Source organism: Podarcis pityusensis (genome assembly GCF_964106645.2).
Source record: "Podarcis pityusensis genome assembly, chromosome: 3".
Classification (NCBI taxonomy): Eukaryota; Metazoa; Chordata; class Lepidosauria; order Squamata; family Lacertidae; genus Podarcis; species Podarcis pityusensis.
This window is the reverse complement of record NC_138026.1, coordinates 933,264-943,717: the sequence shown is the minus strand read 5'-3', so window position 1 is coordinate 943,717 and position 10,454 is coordinate 933,264. Positions and strand designations below refer to the sequence as shown.

At 45.4% G+C, this 10,454-nt stretch overlaps 1 protein-coding gene across 1 annotated transcript in view; it reads right to left on the bottom strand.

Moving 5' to 3' along the window:
• Window positions 1-4,838: 4,838 nt before the first annotated feature.
• Window positions 4,839-10,454, bottom strand: part of PTCHD4 (patched domain containing 4) — a 49,585-nt gene continuing 43,969 nt past the window's right edge. The window contains exon 4 of the transcript XR_013983528.1: window positions 4,839-7,580. The gene's annotated coding sequence lies outside the window, so the exon portion shown is untranslated. The remainder of the gene's footprint in view (window positions 7,581-10,454) is intronic.

Sequence of the window (10,454 nt, the reverse complement as noted above, 5' to 3'; positions counted from 1 at the left end):
AGGTCCAACTTCACTGTGTTTTAAGCTGGTGGTGTGTACATAGTCATAGTCTTCATTTGCCGTAGAAAATATATAATATCTATGAAAATGTACTTGCAGAACAATAAGAAAATTGCAATGCAACATGTTCAAGATATGAGTAGAAGTAGTGGTTCAAAATTTGTTGTTGTGTGCCTCTTCCCATGCCTTCTGCAGCAAGTACTTTTCTCTAGTCCAGGAAAGAGGTCTCTCTGTGCATTAAAGTGCTGCTGAGGGGATGGCCATTTAGTCCCTTGGAGCTTCTGGGCTGTGCGCCATGCAAGCGGGGCAGCACATCAGAAGGGTGCTGGATTGAGGGCTAAGGATCCATCCTTTCAGAGTTCCTTCTCAAAACCACATCCCACTTTAGATCTGGAGCAATATTGATTGCCTCCTGCTCTAGGTACGTAGATTGCTGAGACTGCAGCACCATGTATGGATGATTTATTACCGCAAGGCAGATAGTGTGAAAATGGTGTTATTAGATGGCTTTCTTTTAAAAGGTAACTGCATGTTAAAGCAAGGGACGCGAGCGGCGCTGTGGGTTAAACCAAAGAGCTCCTGTTGCTCGGTCCCTGCTCCAGTGTGGTGTCCCAGAGACAGTGTGGTGTAGTGGTTAAGAGCGGTAGTCTCGTAATCTGGGGAACTGGGTTCGCGTCTCCGCTCCTCCACATGCAGCTGCTGGGTGACCTTGGACCAGTCACACTTCTTTGAAGTCTCTCAGCCCCACTCACCTCACAGCGTGTTTGTTGTGGAGGAGAAAGGGAAAGGAGAATGTTAGCCGCTTTGAGACTCCTTCGGGTAGTGATAAAGTGGGATATCAAATCCAAACTCTTCTTCTTCTTCCTCTCCTGCCAACCTAGCAGTTCGAAAGCACATCAAAGTGCAAGTAGATAAATAGGTACTGCAGGAAGGTAAACGGCATTTACCTTCCTCGGCCAATAAAGCGAGATGAGCGCCGCAACCCCAGAGTCGGCCACGACTGGACCTAATGGTCAGGGGTCCTTTTACATTTACCTTTTACATGTTAAAGCATTCACCAGATTTACTACAGATGTGGGAAGGTTCTTTTATTGCCATCTTTGCCAAAACTTTCATTTAAGAAAACAGGTCCTCAAAGAAATTAGAACACGTTTGACGAATGTTTTCTTTGGCGTTTCTTTGATGTTCCCATGAACATCTGTGCTAAGCAGTGAAAGGTTAGCAAAATTTAAGATACCCTTTCTTCTTCTTCTTCTTCTTCTTCTGCCACATCTGGCCTGTCCTCCTCTGTCAGGCAGCACCAACTCCCCACCCCCATCACTGGTCCCCTCTCCTGGGTCACTCCTGGTCTCCTGCCTCCACCCCACAATCTTGGGGCCCCTGATATCTTGTACGAAACACATAGATGAGCTATGGTATGTTGCATTTGTTTAACAGAACCGCATAAGAAATAAAAAGTAACACATTTTGTTATTTTTATAGAAGTTTAATTAAAAATCAGTTTTCTCTTTTGATACAAAATTACACAAGCTGGTAAATTTTGGCAAGATACTGAGAATAGTGCCCTCCCCCCAGAAGATAAACATAACAAAACTTCAGAATAATTGAGAGCATTCATCAGGTTATCATCGCCCAATCTACACTTCTAATATAAAATGTATATTAGTTACCACCCTACGAATAACTGCATATAGGACAATACTAATAATCTGGATTCCTTGACAATTTTCAGTGAGCCAAACAGCTGATGGTTACAACAAAATAATAAAGCTGTATAAGGAATCCTAATACAATGAACCCTGTAAAATAATGTAAATATGTGCCGATTAGCATAGTTAATCAACACTATAACTCATACGGCCCATTCCGTAATTTTGTACTGGAGTATGTGCTGGTATGTTATGTTGTGCTATAATGTGAAGAGCATGCAAATTGGTGAAATACAACCTTCACATAAATATTGGATCCAGTGGGCTCTCTTTCAGTCCCTAAAATGGTCTGGGGGACTTCAATGCACTGCTGTTCCAGAGTTCTCAGTTTCTTATGGAACCTGCAACTCTCCCCTCCAAATCCCACTGTAATGAATGCAAGAAGTTTTTGATGGATCAAGTGTATTACAATACACTTAAATGCTCCATGAAACAGATGGCAATATTGAAGCCTACAGTAGTATCTCCCATTAACTGGACTGAATACTAATTGCTATCTTTGATAAACACACAATATTTTGCATCTCCTCAAATTCAGCACCACAGAACCGCCCCCAGGACCAGCACTGCCCCAGTGCAGATGGTGGAGTTTATGGCTTGGTTGTGATGGCAGCTCTGCAAATGGCAAGGAATGCAAAAGGCATCCTTAAGCAACTTAGAAAGGGCTTCCCAGGATCACAGTTTTGGTGGTAAAAGCCTGGCATTAAATAAAAGTCTGAGGAAGTTTAAATCTCTACTTTGTTTCCGTATAATGAACAACAGCACTGAAATAACAACATGGAATGTAAAGTTTGCATTTCATTTTGCATAGCATATTTGATACTCTCTTGTTAAGAACAGAGTGAGGATTAAATGAACGTTTCTCATTCGTCTGCCGTCCTCAAGGGAAAGAAGGGAAGGCAGCCGAAGCACCACATCCAACACCCAGCCAGGTTTGCCCTCTAGCACAGCTCTCTTTCTCCAGGCTTTTAAGTGGGTGATTTCTGTCCCACTGGAAACAATGGGAGGATCTCTTCTCAATCCAAGATCAAGTTTAGGAAACAATAGGAGGAAAGCTCATTCCGCTAGGTCTCTGGGTTGGCAGGGGATGGAGGAATGAGAAGGTGCTGAATCCCTCAGGTCCAAGCTTTGTTGTGATGCTCCAACAGTTTCAACCTATAGGTACTTCCAGTTGTTCCCTAAATGAGAAATATGGCCTTCACCTCAGCTTCCTTTCAACTGATGGAAAATCATATGAATTGTCACAAAGAGTCGGACGACTAAACAACAACAACAGCAACAAAATAACAGCATAGCTATACATTGAAATGTCTGCAGGTTGTAGTTATGCGGTGGGATTTTTAGGATCTTATTTTTTTGCAGAAGACACTGCTGCACATTCCATGTCAATAAATATTTTTAAGTCCCTCAGCAGGACTTAAGACCCAGGAGACCAGGGTTCAAATCCCGACTGAGCCATGAAACTCACACGGGTTGACCCTGGGCTAGTCATAATCTCTTAACCTAAACCTATCTCACAGGATTATTATGAAGATAAACTGGGGAAGAGGTGAATCATGTTCACCACCTTGAGGTTCTGAAAGAATAATTGGATGTAAACAGTTGGGCCTACTCTGAGTAAAAGTTAGTTGGCTACAAATTTATGCAGATTATGCTAATGGGGGGCTTTAAAAAATGCTGCCTTTGCATGTTCTTTTTTCTCTAACCCATATTTTTAAAATGGAAGGTGGGGCTGATTGTTTCCAAACTCAGTGTCCTTTTTGTGGAAACCTCCAATCCAACAGAAACTATTATTCCCTATGATTATGAATTGATGGTAATAATAATAGTTTATCAGAATTTATCAGCAATGGTGGTTTTACAGCTGTATTGAATTTAACTCACAGCTATTAAAAACCTATCCCACAAACATATTAACCAACATATTAACAATGTCCTAGTTCTTTTATGTAATGTTCTTTCTTTCTTTCTCTTTCTTTCTTTCTTTCTTTCTCTCTCCCTCTCCCTCTCTTCAGTTGTGTTTTATTGTGCCTGAAGTTAACACTAGGGGAAACTACCATGACTTTTCATGTTCCATCTGCATCAGGAGTTCAGAGAAAATGTGTGATCATCCACCTCAAAAGGGCCACCTCACATAAGTATTTCTGATACCACTGCTCAGTTTATATTGGAACCAGGAATTAGAAGCAACATGGAAAACACCTCCAAGAGATGTAAATGTATTTGTAATTACCAGCCTTTCTCACAAGCCCTCAAGAGATTCCACCTCCCTTGTACAGAAGCTGATGGGAGCTGTTGGTAGGAAGCATGGAGGAAGCTATCTCCCCCCCCCCCCATCTCTCCCCTTAACTTCCCTCATCCTATTTTCCCCCTCCATATGTATGTGTGTGTGTATATATATATATATATATATATGTGTGTGTGTGTGTGTGTGTGTGTGTGTATATATATATATATATATTCAAGCAACGTGTAAATAGTCAGAAAGACCTGCAGGATGCTGAACACTTCTGAAATTCAGGTTACATTTCTATGCCTAAATAATTCAGCCTTAAATGAATTTTTTAGGAACCTAAATTTAGCAATCCACTTTCCACAATCTTTGCATCCAATGTGGAGTTTTCTTGTTGTTCAATGACATGGAAAGGCAGCATAGGAATTATTATGAGGGTCCAGTCCCCGTGAATGTAACTAACTGGGCCAGAGTGCTGGTGGCCACATCGCTGCCACCTGCTCCTCTGAGGCCGTTTCCTGATTTTGGAACATCAAATAGTGAAGTGAGTAGTTTCTCCCTCAACCTCGTGTAAGTCAACTTGAATGTGCTTCTTCCCCGCTTCCTGCTCCCGACATTCTCTATTATTCTACATGGAGGTTGCCTTCGAACCCTTCAGACGCTCTGACGCTTATTGGGAAGGGGTGTTACTGCCCTTGATAACCTTAAACTGGAAAGGCAGCCTTCAAATATAAAACTATCTCCCTGCCTCCTGTCTCTTATGCTACTTACTGGCACCAGTTTTAACTTCAAGTAGGACTTTGACTTCCAGGTTTTGGAAGTGGGAGCCAACTAAGAAAACGTTCACTTTTGGGGGGTGGGTGGGTGTGAGGGAGGGAGGGAGGGAGGGAGGGAGGGACCACTTGCTACTCACTAACATATCTGCTAATGCTGCTCAGTGCCATTTTCCCAGGCCAGGGCTTCTTTCTCACAGCCCATAGGGGTTGTACTGAATGTGATGTTGCATAGGCAATTTGATTTGGTTGCGTGCTGCTCTCACTGGGGCAAGAAAACCTGTGTAGAACAAACTCGAAGGCAATGATTTCTGGACTGCTCAATTGTGTAATCCTAGCCAAAGAGGCCATGACCTGACTTGAGGGTCACCTCCTGGACCAAAGCTGCTTAGCTAGCCACCAGCTTCCATATTTCCTGAATGTTTTCGTGCTGATTTGATGTTTGTGTGTGTGTATTTCAAAATGTATATTTGAGGGAGAAAAGGCATTTTGAAATAACAGTGCTGGTTCCAGGTTTCTTGGGGTCTCATTATTGCTGCCGCTATGCCAGCACATTCACTAGATCATATTGGTGGTAACAGTAGCTAGTGTTATTTTTCAAAGCTTCTTGGCTTTAAAGAAGCCCCCAAACCTGTTTGGCTACCAAAACCAGCTTCCTGCACAAACCTTTTCATGAGTTATCATGTATCCATGTTCACATGTCCTTATGAAATGGTAGCTTCAGAAACAATGCCAAAGAATGGGCCACGTGAATCAATAAATGGCATTCAAGGATTTAGATACTGAAAGGAACAACACAGGCCCCAAATATAGCTGAGTTGAATACACACAGAGATACAAAATATATTTTACATACACATAGAAGAAACTATGGCAGTGCAGATGCAGTCCAAGAAACTGGTTGTGGAGGAGCGTCCTCACCTGCCCTGCCATGTGGACGCTCAGGCACACCCTAAGGCGGTATCATGAGAAAGGGGCCTCTTCCGCCCCACTTCCAAGGGCACCGCGGATGTTGCTGCACAGCCAGGTGGGACCTCACATCCAGACCCTGCAGGCAGAGCTGCCAGTCTGGCAAGCAAAACAGTCTGCGGGGATTGCACCTTTATTTATATATTTTCTTAGGCAGCAATTCTGCTAGTCATGGAATAGATGGTTACATGTGGGGTTCCAAGGGAGATTTGTGATGCAATGCTGGGGCATGGATTTCTTGAAGATGTCTGCCTGCAATGGTTTGGCATCTGCAAGTGCCGTGGTGTGAGTTGGACATTCAGAACAGCTGTCAATCTCTCCCTTACATGGGATGATATTCCTTTATGCTTGATCACTTTAGTCTAGCCTTAGAAACATAGAACTGTAGAACTGGAAAGCATCACAAGGGTCATCTAGTCCTACCCCCTGCAATGCAGGAATCCTTTTGCCCAACGTGGGGTTCGAACCCACAGCCCTGAGATTAAGAGTCTCATGCTCTTTCCAACTGAGCTATCCCGCTAAGTTGATGGGGGGGAAAGGAGGGGGGGTTTCCATGTTTTTGTAACATTTCTTTATAAATTGCAAATCAATGGCCTCCATACATTTGACTTGGATGAATATGAGCCAGACAAAAGTTTTAAGGCTGGATATTGACTGCGCACAATGTCTGCTTCCTGGGCAGGCACATTCTTTGTTCACTCACTCATTTTGAAGAAAACACCTCACTTCCTGTTATTTTTCAGACCTCAGCTAGCTGCACAATTTCCAAAAGAGTAGTTGGCCTATGATGGTTGATGAGGAAATCCTGATCGGTCAAAGGGAAGGGAGGACTGTCCACAGGGCTGCAGAGTGTATGAAGCATTACACTTACAGTGTAAAGCAGAACAGCTATTATTTGTTTCTGCTAAAATGTTAATATCCAAAAGGAAGGAAGGAAGGAAGGAAGTCTTATAGAAAGTCCTAGTGCCCATGCATAGGTTTTATGCCATAGCAGAGAAGCCTAATCATGTTGAGCATGCATACAGGCAGCGCATCAAAGCACATCAGCAGGCACAAGGCATCATGGGAGAGAGGTTGCTATCAAGATGGCACCCGTAAAGGCAAGTTGGGTTGAGTGAAAGAGTGATATGAGACTCTAAGATCTTTGTCCACACTGCTGCTTCTCCCAAGCCCAGAAAGCAGGGGACCAAGCAGTTTCCCACTTGACCCACCCTTCCTAGGCATGAGCGGTTTCCCCCTTGCCTCACTCCTTTCCCATGGAATGGAAAATTCATTCTTTAGTTCTAAATTGGAACAAACAGCAATCCAGAGAAAACCCAAATTGCCGTTTGCTCTGCATGAGCAGTAAGAGCTGCTTTCCCTGGGGTGGGGTGGGGGGAAGCAGTGGGACAGACAAGTTGAAGCATGGATGAGCCCACTAGCAAATGCTGTAAGACAATTTTGTAGGCAATCCAGCCCAGGAAGACTGACACAGTCACCGTGCATCCCATTCTGCAAAGATTTATTATTTATTTATTTTGCAATGGACAAATATTCTTCAGAACCTTTCAGTTGACTACACGCAGAAAAATCTCCATGAAGCTACATTCCAGTGGAAATGTAGTCCTGTGAAACAGACCAAGCACAGTGATTTCCCCAGAAGATGGCTATGACATGTTAGACACATCTATGACGCTAGGCAAAAAAATTCATGGACGTCCCATGCCAATATTCGTAATGTACTTACAAAATTGACATCCTTCAAAGCGGCAGAGATGGGATGGATGGCTCTCTGAGAAATGTACGCAGTATGGATGAAAACATCTGTGCAGTCACTAATGGAAGCAGTCCATCAATAGTATAGATGGAGGCTCCCCATCCCTGATTTATACTTCCTTGAAAACCCTCAAGGAAGAGCTGGAAGAGAACACAATGGATATTGAATTCCACCAACTTCAAAAAATGTACCGGAAGATGTTAGTATAAAAGTGGCCTGAGATTGTACCATTGGTTTGACATCCCAAAACCATGTCGACACTGAAGCAAATATGAGAACACGATCACTTCCTCCCAAGGTTCCCAGTACTTCCACCTCATCAATCAGTTCCTCCCTGTTGGTGAGGAGCAGGTCCAAAACATGATGATCCCCCTGTTCCTTCTTCCACCTTCTTGGAAATGAAATTGTCAGTGAGGCAATGGAAGAATTTTTTGGACCTTACATTCCTGGCAAAGTGTGAGTTCCAACAAATACTGGAGAAGTTGAAGTCCCCCATATTATTATTATTATTATTATTATTATTATTATTATTATTACCCCACCCATCTGGCTGAGTCTGAGTTTCCCCAGCCACTCTGGGTGGCTCCCAATCAAGTGTTAAAAACAGTACAGCATTAAATATTAAAAACCTCCCTAAAGACAGGCTAGCTGCTTATTTCCTTCACATCTGAAGGGAGGGTGTTCCACAGGGCAGGTGCCACTAGTGAGAAGGCCCTCTGTCTGGTTCCCTGTAACCTCACTTCTCGCAATGAGGGAACCTCCAGAAGGCCCTAGGCGCTGGATCTCAGAGTCCGGGCTGAACAATGGGGGTGGAGATGCTCCTTCAGTTTTACAGGACCGAGGCAGTTAAGGGCTTTAAAGGTCAGCACCAACACTTTGAATTGAGCTTGGAAACGTACTGGGAGCCAATGCAGATCTCTCAGGACCGATGTTATGTGGTCCCAGCGGCCACTCCTAGTCACCAGTCTAGCTGCTGCATTCTGGATTAATTGCAGCTTCCGGGTCACCTTCAAAGGTAGCCCCAAGTAGAGCGCATTGCAGTAGTCCAAGCGGGAGATAACTAGAGCATGCACCACTCTGGCAAGACAGTCTGCGGGCAGGTAGGGTCTTAGCCTGCGTACCAGGTGGAGCTGGTAGACAGTCAGGGGCACAGTTACCCGATTCAGGACCAGGGAATCCCCCACACCTGCCTGCCCCTGTCCCCCCAAAACAGTACTTCTGTCTTGTCAGGATTCAACCTCAATCTGTTAGCCACCATCCATCCTCCAACCTCCTCCAGGCACTCACACAGGACCTTCACCGCTTTCACTGGGTCTGATTTAATGGAGAGGTAGAGCTGGGGGTCATCTGCATACTGATGAACACCCAGCCCAAACCCCCTGATTATTTCTCCCAGCGGCTTCATATAGATATTAAAAAGCATGGGGGAGAGGACGAAACCCTGAGGCACCCCACAAGTGAGAGCCCAGGGGTCTGAACACTCATCCCCCAACACCACTTTCTGGACACGGCCCAGGAGGAAGGAGCAGAACCACTGTGCTCCCAGCTCCTCAAGACGGTCCAGAAGGATGTTATGGTCGACAGGCAGCTGAGAGATCCATCAGAACTAGGAAACAGCTCTCACCTTTGTCCCTAGCCCAACGGAGATCATCAACCAGTGCGACCAAGGCAGTTTCAGTCCCATGGTGAGGCCTGAATCCCGATTGGAAGGGATCCAAATGGTCTGCTTCTTTCAGGCGTTCCTGGAGTTGTTTAGCAACCACCCGCTCAATCACCTTGCCTAAGAATGGTAGATTTGAGACTGGGCGATAGTTGGCCATGTTGGCCGGGTCTAAAGATGTTTTTTTAAGAAACAGTTTAATGACCGCCTCTTTCAGCGGGTCTGGGAAGGCTCCCTCACAGAGGGAAGCATTCACCACCCCGCAGAGCCCATTGCCCAGCCCTTCCCGGCTCGCTTTTATCAGCCAGGACGGGCAAGGATCAAGGAGACAAGTGGTTGGTTTCACTTGTCCAAGCAGCCTGTCCACATCCTCGGAGGTAACAGATTGGAATTGATCCCATGTAACAGGACTAGACAGAACTCTAGCACTTTCCCGCCCTGGCCCTGCTCCCACGGTGGAGTCTACCTCCTTCTGAATCTGAGCGACTTTATCTGCAAAAAACTTTGCAAAAGCATTGCAGGAGATCTTGGGGTCCCTACCAGGCCCTGGTGGTGCAGGTGGTTCTGATAGATCGCGAACCACCTGAAAAAGTCTCCTGCTGCTGTTTTCTGCAGATGCAATGGAGGCGGTGAAGAAGGCCCTCTTCGCCGTCGCCATTGCCACTTGGTAGGCTCGACGTTGAGCTCTAGCCTGTGTCTGGCCTGATTCAGAATGAGTTTTCCGCCACCGGCACTCTAGCCGTCTCAACTATTGTTTCATCGCCCTCAGCTCTGGGGAAAACCACAGGGCTGTCCGGGCTCCATGCAATCGAAGAGGGCGCTTCAGAGCCAGACAGTCAATAGCCCTGGTTAACTCCGCATTCCAGCGGGCCACCAGGGAATCAGCTGAAAGGCCATCAACTTGGGATAAAACATCCCCTACCACTCTCTGGAAGCCAACTGGATCCATTAAGTAGCAGGGGCGGACTATCCGAATCGGTCCCACCTCCCTGCAGAGGGGAAGGGTTGCAGAGAAGTCCAGTTGCACCAGGAAGTGATCTCACCATGGCACTTCTTTTGTTTCACTTTTAGTTAGTGTCAGATCACCAAACTTATTCAGCAACAGCCCCATGGAGACCATGCTTTCCACAAAGTCCCGAGCAGTCCCTTGTAAGGTCGTGTCGGCATGGATTTTAAAATCCCCTAGGACAACCAAACTAGGTGTCTCCAGGAGAACATCCACCATGACCTGAAGCAGCTCGGGCAGGGAATCCTTGGTGCAGCGGGGAGGTCAGTACACCAATAGGAATCCTGTACTGCCCTTATTGCCCAACTTCCAGAACATGCACTCAGAAAACTGGGTCTTCCCAATAGG